Raw genomic sequence first — 26,116 nt, forward strand, 5'->3', positions numbered from 1 at the left:
CACACGACTTTACCTCGCAAACACAAAAATTTACACAGTTTCCATTTCGTCAGCTGTCAATTTTTTTGCTTATTTTCAATTATTAGTAATCTTAACATTGATTAGTTAATTTGGAATTTGCTTATAGGAAGTTGAGAACACGATTAAATTCAATTGAATAGACCAAGTGAATAATACGTGTCTCTGACAAATAATCAAGACACATATGAATCAGGGATATTGTAGTATCACCAACGGGATGTAATATGGATGATAATGTAAATGATAGTTGTTATTGTATATATATATTTATTAGATTTAATCTATCATGTACTATTGTTATTTGATATTATGTTTGATGGTAAATGATGTTGTTCGCAGGTTTATTGCTGAGTTGTGTAACTAGATATGATACATGTATGATGAGTAATTATCAAGGCGAATCATCACATGCTGGGAGCATATGATGAGGTGAATTGGAAAGTTCTAGAACAACTAGCATTAGACACCAAACGTCTATAAGTATATGTTATGATGTACGTAGGAGAAGCAATCGCCAGATTATCTCCAAAGAACTAAGTAATAAATAAGTGCAGTCTGCAAACGTAATACGTGATTCTTATTATCAACCCTAAACTCCAAAACAACAACTTAAGGTAGGCCTAATAGTTATCCCATTGATCACAGCGGTGTTCTCATTTGACTCCCACTAAATTGTATCCTGAGAAGGAATGCTTATTAAATATTGATCTTATATTAATCCAAACTAAAAAATATAAGTAAACTTTGTAGTAGCCTTTTCCACGATTGCTAGAAAAGGACACTACAATATCATTGAATGAAAATTAATAGGATTAAAAGCACTTTTACAAGACGTAGTGAGAGAACACAAGAAGCTTGACATTACGTTCAAATTAAATTAGTAGTTCAGGGTAAGGGGTTGATCTTATCTAGTGGTACACGTTTAATTAAAGAGGTTTTGTGAAGACATTAATAATACAAAGTCATCTGAAAATAGTACTCAGCACATCTTTTATGTAATATGTGAGCTATCAGCTCACATAAGTTCCTCAATACGAGGCTTAAATCTCTTGCAGACCTTGACTATGTAGTCAAACTCGAGCGTTGTCTACATGGAAATACAATTCAGCAGAGTAACGCGAATATCCAAATACTTGAAGAAGAAAAGTTGAACAAAACAGTGGAATATCTACTCCTGGATCTAGAGGCGAATGATGATTCAGATGATGATGTTTGGGATAAAAGTACGTACAAAAATCTAAACTATTAAATGAAATTTATGGACATATTGCTGATATCCTGGAAAAGAAAAGGTAATTACATGAATTAGATTAAATGAAGCATTGAGAGTGCATTGAGGTGTTATTTCAAGTCCTCAATATATTATAACATTCCTTATTTTTTAATATTATATTTTAAAAGATTATATAGTACATATAAAATCTATACAAATATTATCTAGATATAAATCTGCATGATTTTGTTGTTTATAACTTGTGCTGAAAAGTCAAATTGATTCTAAATTAAAATAACATGAAACTTAGGACATTCTACGAAAAAAAGAAAGGAGCAAATCAAATTCAATTTACTCTCCTGAAATAATCCCCCCCCCCACTCCTAAAAAAAATCATAATGAATGCTAAAATAGTGAAAATAAATCATAATTTCTACAATTGCAAGTGATATCAAATAAAAACAAATGGTGCAGGAACGCAATCATCAGTGCATCTATCATTTTGTGTGTTGCATCTTCGCAACGAAAGGTACCAGAATTATCTGGGTATTATTAGTTATAGTTTTATTTTGTTAACATATGTAGAAGAACAAATTTAATAATAATTATTAAAGAAAAGTTTAATATAAATTACTAATATTATTTTGTGTGATAATCTCAAGAACATTTTTGATGTCAATGCACCTAGCATTTTTGTACAAATACATATATTTTGACTGTTACACAATTTGCAGTATCGCCACGGTGAAGGATCAGATTTTTTAATACAATGATCAATATATATGTCTACCGACATTATTTTGTAATAAATAAGTCGCCATTGTGACATCCTTCACTTCCAAATATCAAAAAATTATTCATACAAAGAGATCTCAAAAAGCTAACTATTGGAAAGTACCATTTTTTGCCACAAATGCGTGGTCTATATATTGATATATTTTCATCCATTCTATCCATTCCTTCTATTTTAAAGTCGTATTGATGATAATGTTCATTCTTTTCTTTTCGGATATTACTCAATCTTCCTGAGTGGTAATAAACCATATTTATTCGATATAATGGTAACAATATTATTTTCATTCAACCTGATAACAAATATATTGGAATTTGGGTCTTTAAAATGTTCTTCGTCCCCCCCCCAAGTGTCTTTTTGAATGCCTCGATAAATGCGAACTAAACCTGTTCAAATTTTAACTTTTTTTTTCAAATCTTTTAAATATTTCAGTTTTTCCCGTTCTCAAAGGTCTATAAAAATGATATTTACCAGTCATTTAAATTTTTGAACAGGGCTATGCCTCGTGCATGGGCCTTGAAAATGTACTGTTGGTGGCTCTAAAAAATAGGCTAAAAAATTTAATTGTTAGTCTTCTTTTGACTATAGCTTCCTAATGGCATATTGTATAGCAATGGTGGGGCTATCACATCAAAGCCAATAAACTGTGCTTCAATTTGTACAATCATGTAATTAATCTTTTATTTGTGCCTTTGGGTAAATTTTACCACAAGTATTTTAAAAAAAATCCATTTTTACCTGTTTGTTTATGTATTCTTTAAGTTATTATTCTACTGACGTTTTTACAAAATAGAATACAATGGAATGAAATAAGAAAAAAATATTTTTTCTATAAACAAAGCTAATAACTCTATACTATACTGAGAAACAAAACAATATAACATACTAGAAATCTTTTGATTTTTAATGGTTTAAATTGCCAGCTTTTATTAAACAGGCGTTGTTTATTCCTCATGTGAACTGAATAACGTGAATAGTACTAATTCCTGAGCCAGATACTAACTGTGATTTCTCATTTTCTTCCAAACAGAAGTTGCGAGTTCACTATTAATATTTTTGATAGTGAAGTATGTTCTTAATCAATAACAAATCGTGACAAGCAGCGGCAGATTTTGCTGTTATACTGTGCTATTTTTAAAATAAAGCAAGGGATTTATTTAAGCTCTCTAGTTTACTGATGATGTCCTTCTCGTACTTTAGTTTATTTGACAACATTAACATTTTCATAGCGTATATATTCATGGCCATCCAACGGGCTTGATGAATTGCACTGGGCTTAGTCCAATGAATACCTCAACTAAGTTTCTTACCGAGAATAATCAGGCACAGCTTAGCTACTTCTCTGAAATCTGCCCTTGGAGATGTCTTCTCTAGAAAATTGTGTATGGCAACAATTGATTTTTTTTTTATACATCGGGTCCAACATTGGGTAAAATTTTTGGATTTCCCTTATCTAACATGTACCAAACTTATTTTCACTTACTAAACATTGTATTTTCAAGAACCCGACTCTTGCCACTATTGTTAGCTGCTACTTTTTTTTTTTTCAGGTTCCATGTTTCCAATAGGTCTAACTAGACTTGTATTGCTGAAGTTCGTTAGAACCAGTTAAGGAAGGAAAACGTAGCATTATCCCTTCGTCGTATTGTGGAGCACATGGAGCTGGTACAGCAAATATATTAACAGGCTAATTCTTACCAACAACGTTTCTTAAATGTTTGCCATCCCAGTTTAAGTTACTTTTTTTTGGTGGATTTTCCTTATAGCTATTCAAGATTAGAGAAATTGTTTGTTTCAAGTTGTCGAATACCACGTAAATAAATATATTAGTTTCAATAAATCTAATTTAAAACATTAAAAATCTATGTATTTCTAGTAGGTTATATAGTATTTTTTTAGTATAGAGTTATAAGCATTGTTCAAAGAAAAAATGTATTGTTTATATTTCATTCTATTTTTGTATACATATACGTCAAGATAAAAATACCTTAAAAGACAGGGGGAAAAATGGAAAAAAATATAAGAAACATGCATTTTTAATATTTGCGGTAAAGTTTACCAATGGACACCAATAAAGAGTTAATTAAATATTTATACAAATTGAAGCACAGTTTATTGACTTTACTTTGATACTCATATCAATACTATAGAATAACGCATTGTGAAGCTATAGTTAAAAGAGAAAAAACAATCACCTTTTTTGCCTTTTTTAGAGCCACCAACGATAAATTTTCAAGACCCATTTAGTAGGCATAGCCTGGGTCCAATATCCAAATGACAGTTAACTTTAGTTTCTATACACATGTCTAGAAGATTAACAAGTCCAATATTGAAAGGTTTAAAAAACAGTTATAATTTGAACAGCTATACTACTACTCTACTGTTTCTTATTGTTCCAGTACCATGGTGACTTATAATTTGGATTTTTTTCCAAAAAAATTATCATAGTAAAACAATGATTAAAATTTAAAGAAATGTAAGATTGTATTTTTTGATTTTTTTCCAAAGCTTGAAGAAAAACTATTCCTCCTAAACCATATTCGTTGTTGCTTTTGTTGTATACTCCATGATTCCCTTGCTTTATTGATATATAAAAGGTGCAACCCTTGGGAGTAGCGCCAACCCGAACCTTGTATCCCCACCGGATGGGCTAATCTCTGATGAATTTCTGTGATGGTTGACGTCCAAAATAGGGAATCATTGCCTTGTCAATTGATATATTAGTTGGGCCTAACACTTCTCCAGATTTAGAGAAATTTGTGTTTAATTTACTTGAGCAATAACCTTAGACTAACAATATTTCCAAAAAAAGAAATTGTTTCTTTTTGTTTGAATTTATTGTAAAGATATGATAATCTCTTTGAATTGCATTGTTTCTAGTTGATTTAACTAAATTTTTGATGTTCTCTTCAGACATAAACAGTCCAAAAATTTTAGGAGGAGCTCTTTGAAAGCCAGCCATTGATGGCTTGTGATTAAATTCAATCAATGATGAGTTATTAGATATGTCTCCAGTTACCAAATTTCTGGAGTCACTTTTTGGCTAATGTGTTTTTTTTTTTGTGTATGTCATCTTCAATAACGATTTCTACTGAAGCAAATTTAGTACGCTGTGAAGAACGAAGGATTTCCAATCTCACGTTATCTTCTTCGCCAGAATCCTCATTGGCAATATTTCTATCATTAGGAGGCGTAATGAATACTTTTGGAGTTCCTATAGATTTATGATGTTGATCTGAATAATCACTATGATCTATTGACAAATATGACCATATATCTAGTTCATTTAGTACTTCGTTTAAAGATAATGGCCTGAAATATTTCTATTAAACATATTCAATACAATATTAATTAGAAGATATCAAGTAGTTTAATTCCGATCGTTGCGTTCATGCAACAAGTAATATTTTAGAAATTGAAATTACGATGGGGAAGACAGCGAAGTAGCAATATTTTGATAAATTAATTTTTCAAATGATAAGTTGCTACTACAGTGTGTCAAAAAGAAAAAAGTATAACTTTTTTATATTATAGTATAAAATTACCTATTTGTTAACAATGGCATTTTTTTGATAAACTACCCACGCTCTCTTGAAAAAAAATCATAATAATTTCAAAAAAAAATAATATAAAAAGAATACCTATGAGGACAATGTACTTTCATATTTAGCAGTAATAATTAAGTACAATGATAAGTTTTACAAGAAGAACATTTTTAAGTTGGTCATTTTTTATATTACGCTACTTCAACGAGCAGCTTAAATAGGGGAAAAGGATAAATTATGAAACAAAATACATGTTATATACAAAAACTAAAACAAATCCCATTTAACTTTCATCTCCTTTTTTCATATTCATCTTTGAATTAGATAAACTACCAGAATTGATAAAAATTATTCTTTAAAACTTAAATAATTAGTTCAAAAATCATTTGTTAAACTAATAAAGTAACATTTAAAAAAATTTGGACATATAAAGTATATAAAAAATTGATATTTGATAAAGCAGGTGAATCTAAAATATGGCACACACAAGATTTTACAACAATATTTAAGTCTTTGTAAGGGATTCGTAGAAGATTGAAGATTTTGTGTTATTTGCATTACAACTAACAAGAAGCAAAGTCTAGTTGAAGAAACAAACAAAGTACAGCTAATAGTAACTTGAAAATGTTCATAGCTCAATTGATCACATTATATAAGATGATTGAAGAAAGAAATGGAAAAACTATCTTGATATCCCCTGCCACTAGATGCATTGTTTTGAGGTTTATCAAACACAAGAATCATTGTAGAATTACCCCATATATATTTCACTTTGGTTTCAATGGACGCTATAAAAAATAACAAATGATATATTTTATTGTTTTGGTTTTAAATAAGTCATTATTTGATCTTAAAAAATATTTGATTGAGTGCAACAATTTAATTTTTTTTTTTCATAGTTTAATATTTTATGAACAGTGATATTAGTAACAATGATATTGAGGTCATAAAAAGGAAATTAATTTAAAACTATTTATGTTTTTTTTTTTGGCGAAATGTTTTATATTTAATTTTAATTAAATGGAACAAAAATTTTGATTAAAAAAGAAAAATATTCCTTTCAAAATATTGTAAAATCCGTGTATAACTATTACAGTACTTTAAACCTATCATTACCCTTTGACACCAAGAATTGTAAGTATTTTTTTACCCAAAATAATTAAGAATATCCAATTCTTTCATGTTCCTTAAAAACAAAATTTTCTTCTTGGAATTCAATTTAACCACTATGTCTACACTTTTTTACTTAAAGAAAAGATCTGAAGCTAATAAAACTCTACTCCTTCAAAAATGATTTGGATAATATAAAAAGTATATATTAAGAATTAAATGTTTATCTTTTTTATGCTGCACTCAAATAGCATCGTTTTGAAGAATTTCATACGTTCGCTAATGGTCAAAACACTGTTCCGAATCCAAAAAGAGATAAGAAGCGTCCGGTTCCTCCAACTCCGGCATATATTGCACTAAAAACTGTTTCTAGTAAATGAATAAGAGAAGCATTTTCCAACACCCTTGTTATGGAACAACCTTCCACTCTAGTTGAGAGAAGAATGAAGAGACTGGACCTAGAAATAGACATGAAAAGAGTAGGCCCATTAGTGATTTTGAAAAACCCTTTCAGTAATTCTCCCCAAAATGGCTTAGGTACAGGCTGGCAACATCCTCACTTTTTACTAATAAATCGAGAGCTAGTCCGGAGGATAGAAAATGTTCTTTCTGTAAGAAAGAGACGGATACTTTTTTACTTTTTCCAGATGGCTTTACCCATGTTGGGGATGGTCGAAAACATGTTATGGCACACCTACGGAGTGAGATTCACCCAGAAGGATTGTCTGATCGTCACGTCTGCATCATATGAGGAGTGTCTCAAAATAGAGAACATTATTTCGAAGCTCTATGAAGTACTCTACGCGGCAAAGTATACGAATGGAATTATTTGACTCTCAATCCGAAGCTGCGTATCCACCTTGATTAATTTCATGGACTCCTTCTCAAGTGAATGTTTTAATTACGCTGTTGACAAAAAGCGTTTATCCAATGGAGCGTTGTTGGTTTCTTTCCTTCTCTATCTCTGATAATATATCATTGGGAGATTTACTCTTTTGTGATCCTCTTTGATGGCAGAGCGAGAGAAGAAAAAAAAATCTCCTTTTATTCAGGTTATTGCGTATTTAAATATTTTAGATTCCGAAACTAATTTGTATTTCAATTTATATATAGTAATATTATAGACGTTATTATTTAATATATACAAGAAAAAAAAAATTAAACTACTTGAAACATATGTGGAATGTTTTTATTTTGAAATTTTAATATTTTTTATTTCTTTTAGAGATGTTTCATTCAAAAAGTAAGGTTACAATTTTAACTTAGGTTATAGAGTAATAGTTTTAGCTATGACTAAACTAACTAATAAGACATGGCTTTTAACATTTCTAACAAATAAATAATAAAATTCAGTAACTTAAAAAAAAAATTGGAAAAAATTTCGACAATAAACACACAATTAGATTTGAATTGATTGTTAAATTTTAAAAATTAAAAAACTTTCGATACAGCAGTTGAAAATATTTCAAATTATATTTGGAAAAAATAAATGAAATACTTATTTTAAAGTTATATTACTAAAAAAAATATATTGCCTATTTAATTACAAATAATTCATTCATTTTTTCTAAGTTTTAACTAATAACTATCCTTTAGTTTTTTCAACAAATTATAAAGATACATTTTTGGAGGTACAGCAAATTCCTATAACATCATCTGATATATGAATAACTTTAAAAAACTTCCAAATTTTAATTTGATATGATACTCGTATATAAATCACACATATCAAACGAATAGATCATTGTAACTTTTTCAAAGTGCTATATTTAGAGGAAACATTTTTATATATATAGGTCAAATTGTTAAAGAAATTTATATATTCATCAAGGATGTATTAAAATATTTATAAATAGTTAATAGTATGTTAGACGTTATCAAACTCTACCAGACACACTAATTTCTGACATATATTTAATTCAAATCATCTAATATACTTTTACAATAAATTGCTATAAGTAATAGTCTATTTTATCATTTAAGATTTTGTTCCTTTAGAACAGATATGAAATATTTCTGAATTGGGAGTTTGAAAAGTTTTTCTTTATACTTAGATTTATTTATTATTGTCAAGAATAGAACATAAATTCATTTATTTTTTATATAACATTATGGCAGTGAACATATATTTTTCTGTTGATAAGAATAAGAATTTAGATAAAAATTGGTGTCAAAGGACTTCAAAATTAAGTATAACACTCAAAAAACTTATTTTGTCAGACCTTTCGACGATTATAATTAATTATTATGATCGTCTCCCAATGTCAGTGTAATGACAACAATTCTAAATTATTGGTAATAAAAAGTATTAAACTCCTTACGGTAAGGATTCCCCAATCTTTTCATCACTCCATTGCCCCAAGGCGTTTATTTACTGTGTAGAAGGAGGGAGTAGATAGTTTTACCAAAATATTTGGGACTATAGAGTGGGGCCGCAAGGCTTGCAGTAGGCATGACTAAATTCAGAATAAAATTGGTTTTTTAGGACTAAATGGTATACAACTTCAAACCAATTTTTGCTATATTTTAATTCAATATTTAACTATATTTTTTACACTTTATGTTCTCTTTCATATGCAATAACAGAATGGAGTAACTGGCCAACAGATTGGCAGCTCTTTGTCGATGAAAACCGTGTCCATGGTGTATCACTCAGTCATTATGTCAGCTTCAAGAAAATCGAAATTTGAATGAGAAGTGTAGAAGACAATCTTCTACAAAACACACCAAACTGCAAAGTCCAAAGGTTTAAATCATGACTACACGGAGAGAAACTATAAGTGAGCCTAATGGTTTATGCAGAAGTTTTGATTTTTCTTGGCTTTAAACAACATTCAATCAATACGATTCCTATACTTAATGAGCTTTTTGATGTTGCAAGCAGTCCAGAAAGTGATGCCAACGGTTTTTGCAGTTTTTTTAGGACTGAAACCAGTGTAGAAGAAAAAGCACAAGCGTTGCTTTAATAATATTTTTATTTTGTTATTTTTAATAACATATAATCTTCATAACTTTACAGAGTGCTAGACGATACACCATGGAGCCAAAGTTAAAAAATCACAGCAATAAAGTCTATGCTTTAACTAATATTTATGAATATTTTAACCCAATTTATAAATTTAAATAACGGGCCCACATCTGACTGAAATGCATTTATGAACTTTTGGATTTTTTATGTTTATAAATTAAAACCTAAGTTGGGATTTTCAATTTTCATTGATTTTTGTAAAGATTGTATGTTTTTTTTTACACCCAGGACAAATTTTAAAGATTTATAATATAAAAAAAAAGCATAGCACTTTTTCATAGAAACATTAAAAAAAGCTTGGATATATGTAGCTGTATATATGTAAAAAATCATTGTATATACACAACATACATTTGCAAATCTCATACCATTTTTATGTATGAGTGCCATGACTTTTAAATAAATGAGTGGATTTATATTAATCTCATCTGCATGGATAGAAAAAGAGATAAAATATACGCACAGAAGCATATATATGCTCGAAAAAAAAATGAAAGGAATTAGAATATAAAAGGTAAAATATGATACAAAAATTACTAAAAATAAAGATTTAAAATCTTGTAATATATTAAAAATATTTTTAACAGCTACATATTCAGAAAAATAGGAAAAAACTTTACATTTATTTATGCACATATAATTGCAGATTTTTTTGGTCTTAAGATAGATGTATCTAATTTTATTAACCCTTTGTTAGTGAACATCTTTTTTCTAAAACGTTTTGTGAACTGTGTAATTACTACACATAACCCAAAAATAAAAAGTATTTAATTATGTGATAAATAAATGAAAGATACTATTAATTACATCATTTAAAGTTAGCATAATTTTAGTAAATATTCCAACCATTTTTCACTCTTAAATATCCATTAAAATTCTTATATTAATTCAAGTCATCAAGAAAAAATAAATTAATATTTTAAAATACCTTAATAACAGGCATTTGGTGTTTAACAAAATATTTAGTGTTATTTTTTTAGTAAAAACATTAAATTCTGATATTGTATAAGAATTTCATTATTTTTGGTGAATTTTGGAAATCAAATTAGTGACATTCAATTTTGATCAAGTTGCATGTCTTATATAAAAAAATTGGTAAAATATTATACTTTTCTATCAAAAGTTGTACTTCATAGTCTTCCCATCAAAAAAAGAAGAATCTATGGAATAGTAGCATTGGTTAGGGATGAACAATCACTAGTACATTATGTTAGTTTGAAGATTTGTAATGGTATTTCAATTTTTTATATCTTGACCATGGTTGTGAATTGGAGTAACTGGAATTCGTTCTGGAAGAACAAATAGTTAAATCACGTTTTTCAAGAACCTGTCTGTAAACATTGTAGAACACTTTGTATGAGTCCATCATAAGTTTATAGAGTCTGAGGGTGCTGTTACTGATTTTGATAAAAATAAAAATGTCCACCAGCATCGTAGTGACGCTCCAAGCAAGAACTTAGTCGACACCATTCTGGACTTCGACCTTTATTTGCATTTTCCTCCAATATTTATGTAAAAAATATTCAGTTATTTGAGAAAAAGGGAGAATTAAGTACGAGTATTGGAGAAGGAAGAGAAGAAGAAGAAAGGATCAATACATTGATGCCATGAATTATCAAGGGAAAAGTACTTGGATATTCAAAAATACATTAAATCAATCACCAAGGCAATTAATATTTTTTTACAATCTTGTAGAATTTATTTTACTTTATTTACGTTCATTCAAAGTGAAATACCAACTTTTTAAATTGACTATTCTGAAGATAGTGGACCCTTCAGTTCTCATTAAGTAGCTCAATGGTGCTAAGATATATACCTATACTGTATGCGTCATAAGTACTTGTACATTTTTTACTTTATTAGAAAGAACGATAAATTTAGTCTTAATATTAATGATCCATACAAAATTATTAAAAAGTAGATTAATTATATTTTAATTTCTATTATTTTTTAAAGATTCGACCCTCTGCCACAAAACAGAGCTCTAGGTAGGTTCGAAACTTATATGCAACTTTCTTGAGGGGGTCTGCCGGAAAGTTGGCCTATTCTTCCTCCACATTGGGATTCATGACCTCCACCCAACTGTGGTAATGGGTGTTGGCATTTCTCTCTACGATTCTCCTTAGTAGTCAATTTCCAATACTGTAGGGTTGCGTTGAGGGCGGGAAACACCATCTTGGCATTGATAATTGTATATTCATTGGCATTCAAGGTCTCTTATATCCACACCAGTGGAACTGCCATACCGTCTGACCCAATAGCACCAAACATCATGTCATTGGCTGGGGTTTCGAACCCCTGGTGAATCTTACCTCGGGATAGGCGTCTTTGGGGATCTTTGCGATGTACTGAAGGCTGCCGGAGCTGCTGACTGGGTCAACTGTGAAAATTTTTTCACCCAAAGAATGAAAACTTTCCAATGGGGTTTCTTTAATTTATTAAAGAGGATTTTCGATCGTTCCAGCCTGTTTTGTCTTTGTAAAACCGTCAAACACTAAACTCTTGTGAAAGCAATAGACGTGAGGCCCAAATCCTCCTTAATATTGCACTGGAAAGCCGTTTTATGAACCCTTAGGTCCTTGGCCATTTGTCAGATGTTGTCACAAAGGTTTGCATCTATTTTTGTATTCACACTTCTTTTGAGGCTCTCTGTGTACACCGATTTTGGTGTTTCCGACCTGTGACGATCGACAAAAAATTCAGTTTCGTTAAAGAGCTTCTTGGCATTATATACAGTGGTCCTGCTGATTCCGAATTAAAGTGCAATCACGGTCGGGATTGTCACTGGCTTTGATGTGTGCAACGGAGTTTTGACGAAGTTTTTCAATTTCTGTATTTTGGAACTCCTAAAAGACATCCGGCTGATTTTATTTGTTCAATCAACTCCAGAAAAGGACCCGGTTTTTTGTTATTTCTCTCTTTTTATGCTATTTTCTCGAAATTTAAACGTTATCATCTTTATAAAAAGTATACAAGGACTCATGACGTATACGGTATATCTGAAATAAAGCTTGCAAGCTTTGCAGCATTAGAAAAAAAGAAGACAATGCCTACCTGCGCCACCATGACCTGGATAATGGAGAAAACAAGCAAAGACCAGATCATAATTTAATGGAACAAGGACCTGCTTAATTTATAAACTTGAATTATATTTATATATTTTTTTTTACCAGAATACATAATATTAAACCAGATTTATTTGCAATTTTGGCCTTTTCTGCATTTTTATTTGCATATTTAAATCAATTTTTATGCATTATTTGAACATTACTAGACCTAATTGTATTATGTATTAATTGTACTGAATTGTTGAAATAGAGAAATTTAAAAAATTAATATTGTTTAAATATATACTCTAATTTAATTTAATTTATTTGTTGCAGATGAGACTCAATTGTTAAATTGAGTGTCTTATTCCTTGATGAACAGCGTTTATATCTCTACTTACTGAAGCAGCCTATCTCTGTTATTTTTTATTGTTGATTAAATATTTTTTCTTTATGTTTATAATCTTATACTCTTCATATAAGATAATGTGGTCGAAATATTAAAATAAGCTCATATATTGAATATATTTTTTAATTTATTTTAGATATTAATAAAAAACTACCTAATTGTAATAAATATTTGTTTGATGGAACCTTTGCTACAGCCTAAACATAAAAAATACTAATGTATGTAAAAAATGACGGAAAAAAAATCAATATTCTAAGTGCCATACGTAATTTAACGGGGTCAAACCTTACGTACGTAACATAAAAAAATAATTTATTTAATTGTCTTCAGAATAACTTGACAATGATTAAACTGGTCAAAGCATAAACAATTATATAAAAAAAGATAAAAATTTAAATGAAATAAGGAATGAAAATGAATTCCAATTATGTTTTATTTTTTTATAATTTTAAAGCTAAATAATAAAATTGGCATTCAAAGAGATCAAATCAAAAAAATATCAATAGAGAATATATAAGTATCTAATATTATTAAAGGAAAGCTATTTCTTCCCAAATAATTAATTGATTCATATTAATATTACCATCGTTAAACTAATAATTGTGTTCATTCCTATTACAATATGATCTTTTTTATCTGAAATAACACGAAACATAGGATTTATCATGATAATGATTACATTTTCCTTACGCATTTAGAATGAAAGAACATATGTAATTCCAGTGTCAAATGATTTTTTATAATAGCACCTTAGATTAATTGTGATGAAGCTATACAGTTTTAATTTTAACACTCATTCCAGCACACGGATGAAATTTGAATCTTTTACACTCAAGCTTCAGACAATATGATCCATTTAAAACTTTAGTGGCGAATTATTTTCATTCAGAGTAGGATTGCATAAAGTGCACCAAAGTAATGAAGCTACATATAAGTAAATGAGTCACTAAAATTTCAAGACTCAAGTTTTCATGTGATTGACTTATTCAGTTTATAAAAACTGTTTGGTATTTTTTTTTGATAAAAGGAGTTTTCAATTTATATGATATTATCATAAATGAAAGAGGTTGTTACGTAGACTGAGTGATGAAATGATTAGGAGTATCAGAGATAAACTTCCTTGTGTATTTAGGCGAATATATACAATGTAAGCATGTTATTATTGGGGGAAAAAGTAAGAGGATACGTAATACAGGGTTTTCCTGGACGTCCTTAGGCTAAATATATACTTTTAAAACTAAGTATACATATATTTTGTAAGTATATCTGTGTTTGAGATGGAATATGAATCGAATCGATCATAAGAGTTGTTCGTAAAAGAAGAGAAAAGGGGTTCAGGGAAGTTTGATCACGTTGCCGAAATCAATAAAAGAGGACTGTAGCTCAAAGTGATGATGAAGTAAAGTATATAGTATATTTTTTGAGAGTCTGTCACCAACATAATTCATAACTACTCAAGACAATTCATTTTATATTGATATTTATATATTCACCATTTGAATAAAGATCTAATTTGGAATTCCGTAAGTAAACAAAAGTCCCGCCTTCTCAATAGTGATAATTATTATACTATTTTTATAGTTCAAAAGGAAAAAAAAGGGAACGACATTGAAGCGAAATAGTTAGTAAAATTCCCTTACCCTTAATTAAAAATTGCAAAATATAAGAATGAAACTTAAACTAGGCATTATCTAGAGAAATAAATAATTGTATATAATCTGACTGAATGTTTTAAAGGTATACGTAAAAGCATTGGCGTTAAAATGCGGGTCCAAATAAATAAGTGCATTATTATAAGCCTAGGGGTATGTAAAATCCCAGGTCACTAACTCAGCGTTAATACAATTTGTTTTTATACTATTTTCATTTGTTTTATGTGAATTTTCTTAAACCGGACAAGAAAAAGACTTATAACCATATTCGGTCGCATTCTTTGATAAGTTTAGTTAGTTAAACTAAAAAGTTCGAGTCTTTAACTAAAAGCTTCGGCTCTTAGCTTTCATTTGGACAATTATTTATAGCATAAACAAAACAAGGGAAATTAACTCCTATTGAAGAAAAATGAGTTCATATTGACGTTTTAGTTAGTGCCTGCAACGTCATTTGACATATCATGAAGACTCTATAGATCAGTAAGCCCACTGTTTTTGGAGTCAGAAATCTGCTGATCATTAGTGAGAAAGCCTAAGAATGGTAGACCAACAAAATTGAAAGCCAATGAAGTAAGGAAAGCCTTTGATACGAACCCAGCTATGAATTTCGTCCGTAAACCAAGAAGACAAAGCTTTAAAAAGACTTGTGTAAAGTGACTCAAAACGATTGAAAGCCCCCTCCCTTTACAACAACAGCAAAAACTCCATGTGGATCGTTGTTAGTAACTTTTGAATGACTTAAAACGTAATGGAAATTATATCATATAATATAGTCGTATTGCAGTGTTTGTTTAGACTGTTGTAAAAATAATCAAGAAATTACAAAATATTGAGATTTGATTGTCAATATTACATAAACTATATTCAAGTACACATACCAAAAAAAATATTTATGACAACTGTATTTAACCCTTAAAATCCCATATACTTTACTTATAATACCACCTGGGTCCATTGGACCCATATTTAATCTTTGGCATAATTTATAATACAGTAATTGGTATATATATGTATAGATTAACCAATTGATATCTCAACGAACAAAAAAATTGCCTTTTAACATCCTATTCTCATTTTTTTCTGATAGTAGATACTCTTTATTGGAGAAGCAAAATTGCAATTAGCTTTAAGAACTGTAATGGACAAAAGTGTCACTTACATAGCTCTTATTCTTAGTATAAAAAACAATTTTGATTATTTTTTAGTAAAATTACCAACTAACTTCACAATAAGGAGGCTTTTTGGAAAATTAAAATCAAACAAAAATCAAAATCCATACTTTTGATACCCCCAAAGCATTGGAAAAGTACGAAAAAAAACAATATCAACAAAAAATATACTTTTGAAAGAGGTTTATTGTAACTTGCATAGGCAATTGTACATGTTCCAATAAAAAAATTACTTGTAATAAGTACAATAAAATAACAGAATATGTAATTAATTTTCAACATTCGATGGATATAGACCATAAGTGAGATTATACATTACAAGCACAATATGAAAACATATATATATTAATTGTAAATTTATAATATATGTGTTATTTTGATGGATCAAAAAAAAAAAAAAAAAAAAGCATCACAAATTATTTGGTAAATATAATTAAATATGAAAGGTTGAAATTACAATTTGTATAATTACATGGTACAAAGTAATAATATGTACACGACATCAATAGATTAGGGTAACATATAAATAACAAAAAAATCAATGCAATGAAAAAAAATATTTTTAACATTTTAATTTCTACTAAAAAAAAACTGTAAAGTAAGGTATTTAAAATAATATACTTATATTTTTCAGGAACCACAAAATATACTGTATGTGTCATAAGTCATTGTATACTTTTTACTTTATTAGAAAGAAAGAGAAAATTAGGCTTCATATTAAGGAAACGAAACAATTTATAAAAAAAGAGATGAAGGATATTTTACTTTTTATTATTTTTCAAAAATTAAATTACTGGTGGGTTTGAAACTAACGACAGACTTTCCTGAGTGTGTCTCCCGGAATGTCGGATCATTCCTCTTCCACCTTAGCATTCATGACTTCCACGCTGCTATGGTAGTGGGTGTTGGCCTTTCTCTCTACAACACCTGACATGTAATAGTAATTTGGGTTATCTTGGAGGTGTGGCACAGAGCTCCATCCTGTATCCATACCCAATTTCCAATGCCGTAGATTGCATTGAAAGCGGGAAACACCTTTTTGGCCAATATATTTTTAAATTGATTGGCCTTCAAGGTCCTTTTTATTCACGCCAATGGAAACGCCTTACCGTCTGAACCAATGACACCGATCATTATAGCATTGGCTGAGTGTTTCGAACCCTCGGTGAATTTTACCTTGGGAGGGGCGTCATTAGAGGTATTGACGATGTACTGAAGGCTGCACGAATTGTTGACTTGGTCAACTGTAAAAAAAAAAAAAATCCGAAAAAATGAGGACATTCCTATTGGGTTTCTTTAACTTATTAAAGATCATTTTCGATCGTTCCAGTCACTTTTGTTTGTGTAAAGCTGTCAATTCCTGAACTTACAGTCGTAGACTTGAGGCCTAAATCCTCTTTAACAATGAGCTGGACTGCTATTTGTTAACCCTGAGGGGCTTGTCCATTTGCCGGATGTTGTCATGAGGGTTTGTGTATATCTTTGCCTTCACACTCCTTACGAGGCTCTCTGTGTGGAACGATTTACGTCTTCCCGTCATATAACGAACGACAAAGGATTTGGCTTCTTGTAGAGCTTCTTGGCGTTGTATACAGTGGACCTACTGATCCAAAAGTTACATGTAATCAAAAAAATATTGTCACCAGCTTTGATGCAAGCAACGAGTTATTCTACTACTATATTTTGGATTTCCTCGTAATACCTACAACTGATTTTGTTGTTTCCATAAACACGTAAAAGGAAACTGTTTTTTTAATTCTTTTTTCTCCCTTTTTATTAAATGTGCAAAATTTAAACGTTATTATCTGTATAAAAAGTTTACAAGGACCTATGGCGCATACGGTAGTCTCTATAAAAACAAGTGATATGTGATGCTTATATAGATACAGACAGTGTTCCTTATGTTAAAGTTAGGTGGTAATATGCATTTGTCATGGTAAACTATCCTGCGATGAAAAGAACGTTATATACTTGAAGCGCACAGGTTTTTGAAATAGGAATACTTAAAATTTAATTATTTATATTTCTATATTTTGTTAGAATTAAATCTGGGTTATATTACTATCTGAAGTACATGAAAGAAGGATTTTATATCAAATTATATGTATCATTCGAAACATCCCTCGACATTAAGGAAATTAAAAGTGGGTTCTCCCCATTCAGTGTAACAATAATCAAATGTATTGACATCTTAGAAATTTTGAATGATACATATTTGCTAAATTTCAATTCAAATTAGTTAAATCTTATTATGGGAGGTGTTTATATTTTCTATTTATTTAAATCTTTGACTTTGTTACTTTACTTCAAACTGGCAAAATTATTCTGTAATGTAAAAAAAAAAACCAATCTTGTATAGAATAAAACCATATATTTACGATTTGAGATTACATTAAATGAGGAAATTAAGGAAGTCAACTGTTGGTAATAGTTTATTAGACTAAAATGTAGAAGTATTTTAATAACATGTTGGAAAATGTCAGTTACATATATAGAATCAAACTCTCATAATGAACTAACGTTCTATGACATATGTTTCCAGTCAAAACGGGTGCTTAGGTTAAAGATATCCTAATTCGAGTGATTCAACTTTATTTTATAAATATGAGTAATTCTAATCGGTAAAATTTTGGGCATATGATTAAAAAATAATCTGAAAATCAACATAACAACCATGTCAATTTAATGAGTATTTATATGGGGAGCAGCTTAAATTTTTCGACAATTCATTATATCAGCTACATGGAGCTGTGACAAAGAGCAGGAAATAAACAGAAACATGGCCATAAATTACTCCAATGTCGATTCTCAATTATATTTACTCTGAGTCCCACCAGGACTAACAATTATAAGACAGCAAGAAAGTCTTCTGTTTTACTCTTTGTCTAGTATGAGCTTAAGCAAATGTTTTCGTATCAGATTTCGTATACATCAATGGTACCTTGTATCTAGTAGAAAAGAAACTTCACTATTCATGAATTAAATAATGACGATATCAGTTTAAGAAAATTTAATTCACATATCAAAATACTAACTAAAAAAACCGATTGAGCTAAAAAAATACAAGCAATTGGCCTCGGTAATAATAACTAACTAATTTTAAATGATAGTTAAAACATTTTGCAAATTTTGATTTACCTTTTTTACATATGTACAACACATATATCTTTATGAAAGTAGGTAAGCAAAAAAATTGTGCATTACCAAGTTTATTAAGAATGATTAACGTTCCAAGAAGTAAAATACAAAGGTTTTTCATAATTTTTATCTAATCTGACAAGTATAAATACAAATATCAATTGTTTTAAAAAAAAATTACCCTGGTAAGAGATTCAGAACCTTCAAACTATAATAAAATCACTCACTTTTCCTTGATTTAAAAATAAAGAGATTTTGAATAAATTTAATCATTTGTATTAGAAATAAATTCAGATTATAACTTTTGAAATATCCCAAAATCGCTTATATATTCATGAATATAAAATAAATCAAAAAGGTACGTAAATATATCTACCCATACAAAGTCCTTTATTGTAAAATTAACCCTTTGTAACGTTTCAGGAGTGTTTTTTTATCCCAGCGATTAAAATATATCCATGAAATATCTGGTTATCTTTATGATTTAAAGGAATTTATCCACGTTTATGTAAGACTTATCAGTATTATCTTAACTTACTTTTATTCCAGTTGTGTTTAGATTACCCACATTGATTAATTCATTAGTTTACCTAATCTTATCGGAATTATCTCAACATTGAGCGTTTCATATGTGCCTCCATCAATAAATACAGGATTGACGTCGTATTGATTAATTAATAAATCATTTAATATATATATATATGACTATTTTAGTGGTGTTTCAATAAATTTCATCACCTGTTCCACTAAGATAAACCCCTACAAGATCAATTTCTTTCACCGTTATTAAATCATTTGTTGTACATCTATTTTTTTCTTCCTCCTTGTTTTCATTTTTCGTTTATGTGATGTTCTGAACGTATCCTTCTGTTAATTTAATCTTCAGTATCTTTTCATCTTCCATATTCCCGATAATTGCTAACTATTTGACGTCATGAATTACACCATGCATAGTTGTAGAAATTCTTCTCCCAATTGTTTGCTTCAAAATGTTCTTTACATTTCTGTTATATAATTATATTTTTAATAAAGTCGTTTTTGTCCAACATAACACAAAAAAGTTAATACATTATAATCTGGATCCTTTGATATTAAGTTTAACATACTATCCCTGAAAATCAATTAGTTACAGAATTTTGGCTTGATTTGCAACAATTTCCAAAATTTAAGCCCCCTCTCTTCACACATATTCCTTTTATTCATAAATGCTTTTTAAATTGTAAGCTATTATAATAGTAATTATTTTTTTATTGAGACTAATTTTGTTCATACCTTTTATTACCAAGTTTATTATAATAAAACTACCATCACATTTTAAATCAAAATGGGGATTTTTTTAAGGTTCAATAATCTACCACATAAATAAATTAGAAAATGTCATCTTGGTTAATAGCAAACTTTGGATTTGCTCTTGCGAATTCCTGCTCCATAAATTCAATAATAAAACAATATCATAATCATCTAACAAGCCTCAAACCTTCAAAATGTAAAGGTTCCCAATTGGTGAGTGCAAAGCAAATTGTTAATGGTTTCATTATTATATCTCTTAATCCAATCAATAAATTTACTTTTAATTTGCACTTCTACCGTTTGCTTGTTATAATATTAAAAGAGTTGATTTCTTTATTAATCCTTCGTATTGGTGGTCTATAAAGCTGTACTTTTCTTTGCTAACTAAGGACTTTAACATCTCCTATATTTCAAATAAGTTAAATGTAAAAAGTATGACAGTTGATCGAGTCAAAACGTTTAATATAAACGCTGAAGACCTTAACTAAAAGTCCTGATTGGTCAGGAAACTAAAAATCGAGACTGGACAGATGGAAATGTCTATTAGAACGAACTTGTAGGTTTCAATTCGGAAACATGTAGCAAGGGTAGGTGTGGTGCTTAAAGTTAGTGAAAAAGTGAGGAAAACAAGTAAATAAATAGGAATATTGGTTAGTCTCTCCGGACTCTCACAACTATCAAAAATAATGGCATGCCTTTAATTTGGTTCCGGAAGGTTTTTATTTTCATAGTAAGGATTATAAAATTAAAATTCCTACCTTGGATCAATAAGATTGTTCCAGAAGCAAATTAAGCACTGCACTATGACATACTTGTTGAGTTATCAATTGATGACATTTCTACTGTTGTCCATAACATGAAACAATTAATTCATCTTGCAGATATGGAGTAACGTATGCCGTGATGTCTGTTTCGGAGACACGTCCAATTTTGATACGAAGAGAAATTGTGCTTATATATCTCAAAGTTGAATTATTTGCTGCTATGATAGAGAGTCGTTTAGTTGAGTTTATTTCAATACTGTACTCTAGTTTGTGTGAATTAAATGACACAGTAGCTCCGTATAAGGCAGTGCTTTCATGGGAAAAATTTGGTCTGGCCTTGGATAAACTTCAGCCTCAAGGTATAGAGAGATGTGATAGATGTATTAAGTTTCCACTCAGATCGTCGAAGTTTTGATTGGCTTTGCTTTGCTCTGCACTGGAGATTTTGCATTATATAAGCATATTTCCTTTAAATCACCCTCGTTTTTGCATTTCTTACACTCTCATTTATAGTAGGATAATTAAAAGGTCGATGTGATATATTTGACTAGCCACATCTATAGCATTTCCGTTTAAGTTGTGGTAGATGTTTAAGCTTCTTGTCTATAGTCTAATTTTATTGTTCTCCTTTGGCTCACATTGACGGACAAAATCTTAGGGTAGACGTCTTTTATTTGTACTCGTGATCAAGCATAAGGTGTATATATAGTCTTCCTTCATAGTGCTGAGTTCTGCTTCTTGTCCCTTTATTCTAAGACGGAGATGCCAGTCTGAGAACTCTCCCTGCTTTTGAGGACATTGAAAAAAGCCATACCGTCGTGTTAGGAGGGAATTGTCTGATTTTTTTTTTTTTTTTGTGAGTATTTCATCAAAATATCCTATAATGCCCATTAATGGAGTATCTGGAGTTGTTGTGATTGATAATATACTTTGTAATTTAAAATGTAGTCAACTTTTGAAGTATACATGTTGCTCGGCTTTGCTTATTTGTCTCATCTCATTCGTGGAATAATCGAGGTAGTTAATTGTTTGACATAATCTGAATTCCGCTTGTATCGAGTCTTTTGTGAGTTTCTCTGGCTTCAAATCATGATTGGTTTTTGAAGTTTTGATTTCTTGGACGGGAAGGGTTTTTCGGTTTAATGAAATTTTTATGGTTTTATGGTCGATAGACTAAATTTCTCGACTGTTTCAGTGAACTCTTCAAGTATAATCTCCTCAGTCTTGGCCTCTTCTTTTTCTCATTCTAATTCAGAGTTGAATCTCGTCTTCATAGGTATCCTCGACTTTGGACATTAACTTTCTTCATCATATCTTTGGGTTTCCCATTAAATTCTTCTTTGCTGTAACTTGACTTAACTCGTGGATAAGGCACTTAATTGTTGACTGCGCTATGTTTAAGTTATCTACTTACGACGTTTCTAATGATATACTATTCTATGGATACTAATACAAATCTAATCTCTACAAAGATACATTCTAATATTATATGCATACAAGTTTAATCTTTCCATGTGATGACCTCCAAATACCCAATTAAACTTTTAACTTAGTAGGGTAGTGGCAAGATGATAATTCTTATTATTTTTTTGTGAAAGCCTGAGTCATATGATTATTCATATTTTTGTCAATTCCATCTAAAAACTTTTATACGACGTAAAAAGAGTAAAAACACCATGAAGAGGATAATTAACTAACAATGGTGGCCATGGGTAGTATGTAGATCATCTGTGCAAGCAGAACTTTCAACCCCTAAGGTCTTAACTGATGACAAAAGAGAAAATATTGTATGAAAAAGTACGAGGTCTAAGTTTTCATTTTTTTTTAAATCAATTCTACTTCAAATAATTGAAAAGTTATAGGAATTAATAAATTCAAATTGTAGTGCATATGTTTTCCCCCAACACACGGTATTTCAATCAAAACTGATTATTTTTCATTCTTAATTTTACCTCTCATTAAACAAAAGTAACCTTACGTTAGTGTACTTCCGCTTATATGTAACATAAACAGTATTTTTTAGTTCAAAAAATTAATATATTCTAATGATATTATTTTAAATAATTTCCAATTATTGTTTTTTCCATATTCTAATATATATTTTATCATTAGTGAAAACTTATATTTATATACATATAATAACAAAATAAAAATAGAAATTTATATTAATGCTACTCACTAACTTATGTTATGCCTTAATCATTGTTTTTCTTCAAGAAATACATTATTTATCCTTATCATTTTTTCACCTGTAATTTATCATATTCAACATTGATTGTAATTGGTATGGAATGGATTATAGGAGCTCAAATTGGTTCAAAAATAGCATTACACTTTTCATTACTCATATTTTTACCATATGCGTAAATATGCTTCAGTGTACACATAGATTAATTAGTAGCCTTTTTCTTTGAAAAGAGCATTTTGACAAATTTAAACAATTAAAAAAGAAAAAAAGACTTTGAAATGACAATTTGAAGGTAGATAAATTGGTCTAATTCTCTTTTTTAGAAAAATTAATATTGTTTTTTTTCAAAACTGTGTGAAATAATTTTTTTAAACATAAATGTTGCCAATTAGAAAAATTTCACAACATTATTTTAGGCGGGAGGCTTAGCACGAGCTTGAACTTAGTTTGGGTAGTTCAATTGACCAATGATGTACCAATTTTGTTAAGTATTGAATCTTGGAGACTCTCAGTGGTAAGAACTAAGCCTGTACACTAGTCATTTTTGAGTTTTTCTAGTCCAAACTTGAGAGTATGTGACTAGCTTCATAAAAATAAACAATTTTATAGTTAATATAAACATGAATTTCCTCAAATTAGTAGAACAGATTATTTTGAAATTTCATATTTATGTAATCACGTATCATTTCTTTCAAATATCCCTCAATTTTAATTTTATTTTTAGACATTTCTACATCATATTTTTGATGACATTCAAAGATTATACATTATATTAATTAAATCAGAAAAATAAGTTTGAATAATTGAGTTACATTCAAGGTCGTCACATGTAACGGCCGCATAACGAGCTCATTCATGTTTTTTTTCCTAAAATACAGCACTTTTTTAATTGGTGTGCTATTGTCGTATTTGTTATATTTCGACATATAACTCTGAAAAACTTATTCTCAAATTTTTTGAGAAGAAACTGTAAACAAAAAAATAGAAAAGTTAATCGAGAAAAATGAACGTCAAAAGCAAAAATATGGAGCAATTCTGGAGTTATCTGCGCTGAAAATCGCTATCGGGTAAAAAGTGTGACCAAGTGTAAAATTATACTCAACATGCTGGAAAAGCCATACTTTTTGCCTCCCCAAAGCCTGGACTGTTCCTCCCAGGACTTTGGTATTTTTTAATCTCTCAAGTAAAAGCTATTGGGAGTCTGATACACAAGAAAGGATCAACTCAAACGCCACCATCATTACTGCTTGAGCCAACCTATAAACGACCTTTGTCAAGAACTACTTTGCAAAGTTATGCACCAGGATCTAACTATTCATTAAGGCAAAAGGTGTATATAGGTACATTGAAGGTAAGTAAAGTGTACTTTGATTGTAGTTATAAGTTAATCTTTCCACATAAGATGATATTTTATGAAAACTAAATTTTTATGTAATATTCAAAAAGTGTTGCATTTTAGAAGGAGGAGCCTGTAGGTATAAAAGTATAAAGAATAACACTTTTTCACAAACAATTAACTAACATAAATAATTCGTTGGTAAACAATTTAACCATAGTCTCAGAAGATACTACCATTTCAAATTTGGTATACTACCTAGTTTTAGATAGCATGACATAAATAAAGGTATAATTATCTGGGGAATAAATTATATGATTTGAAACATAAATGACAAATGGATTTAGCAGGAAAATAAATTTTGATATTGTCAGGCGAAAAAATTGCGTGTTTTGGGCTATTTGATAAATAAAATTAATAAGGAGATGGATAATTTTAAATTGTATCTGACGACGTTAAGAATAAAAACAAGAATTTGATGATTAATTTAAAAAAATAACAAAGTTTATAAACTTCCAGGTATTTAAATTAATTAATTAACAGGTAGATATTTTTCAATATTTTTTTTTATTTGAAAGCCTCAACATTCCGGTTAATGATGAAACACTACTTTATTCATATGGCCGCCGTGGGTGGCCTTTAAGTAGCCTATTCTGTCGACACAATTTTTTAATATATCTTCAATTGTGTGAGCTTCAATAGCTGCAATGGCGACTACAATTTCGTGTTTCAAATCGTCAATCGTCTCTACATGGTTGGTGTAACATTTATCCTTGACGGTTCCCACAAAAAATAATCCAACAGAGTCAAATCACAGCTACGAGGTGGCCAGTTGACGTTACCGTTTCGGCTTATGATGCGATTGTCGAAGACAGTTTGCAAAAGATCCACTGTAACGTTGGCTGTGTGGCATGTAGTGCCCTCTTGTTGGAACCAAATGTCGTCAATGTCTTCCTTTTCTGTTTGGGGAAACAAAAAATCTTCCAACATGGCCCTATAGCGCTCATCATTGACCGTAACGGCAGCTCCTTGCTCGTTTTCTCGTTGTTTCGCTTTCGGCAACAGCAGCAATGTTTTCGATTGAGTGCACTGGACGAACACGGGAACACGTTGTTTTATCCATTAACGAACCAGTTTCGCGCACACGCTTCTCAAATTTATCCACAAACTGTCTGGAAGGCACTTTATTTCGGGCGACGTAATTTTCTTGCAGTTTCGTTTGAAGACTCTCCATTTTGGAAGTAAGTCTTCTGTATTTTCCAAATTTTTTCGAGCATAAACTTAACCATTTCGTAAACCGGAGACCTTTTACAAAGTATTAGACACAATGAAAATATTACTACAGCTGTCAAACGTAAAATAAATGGTAGTTCAAAATGTAACCGCTATCTCAAAAACTTGCAGTAATTTGTA

At 29.8% G+C, this 26,116-nt stretch overlaps 2 protein-coding genes across 4 annotated transcripts in view; both read left to right on the forward strand.

Moving 5' to 3' along the window:
* The first annotated feature begins 393 nt into the window (after window positions 1–393).
* LOC121116473 (protein amalgam) overlaps window positions 394–26,116 on the forward strand; it is a 251,936-nt gene continuing 226,213 nt past the window's right edge. Inside the window, exon 1 of one of the 2 annotated variants that reach the window (XR_011779596.1) lies at window positions 394–635. The gene's annotated coding sequence lies outside the window, so the exon portion shown is untranslated. The remainder of the gene's footprint in view (window positions 636–26,116) is intronic. The other variant, XM_040710726.2, reaches the window with a different exon arrangement.
* The window catches only part of LOC121116458 (uncharacterized), a 423,817-nt gene continuing 423,478 nt past the window's right edge, over window positions 25,778–26,116 (forward strand). For both annotated transcript variants that reach the window (XM_040710714.2, XM_071887573.1), the window contains exon 1: window positions 25,778–25,788. The gene's annotated coding sequence lies outside the window, so the exon portion shown is untranslated. The remainder of the gene's footprint in view (window positions 25,789–26,116) is intronic.

The sequence above is a fragment of the Lepeophtheirus salmonis genome, chromosome 4, assembly GCF_016086655.4.
Source record: "Lepeophtheirus salmonis chromosome 4, UVic_Lsal_1.4, whole genome shotgun sequence".
NCBI lineage: Eukaryota > Metazoa > Arthropoda > Copepoda > Siphonostomatoida > Caligidae > Lepeophtheirus > Lepeophtheirus salmonis.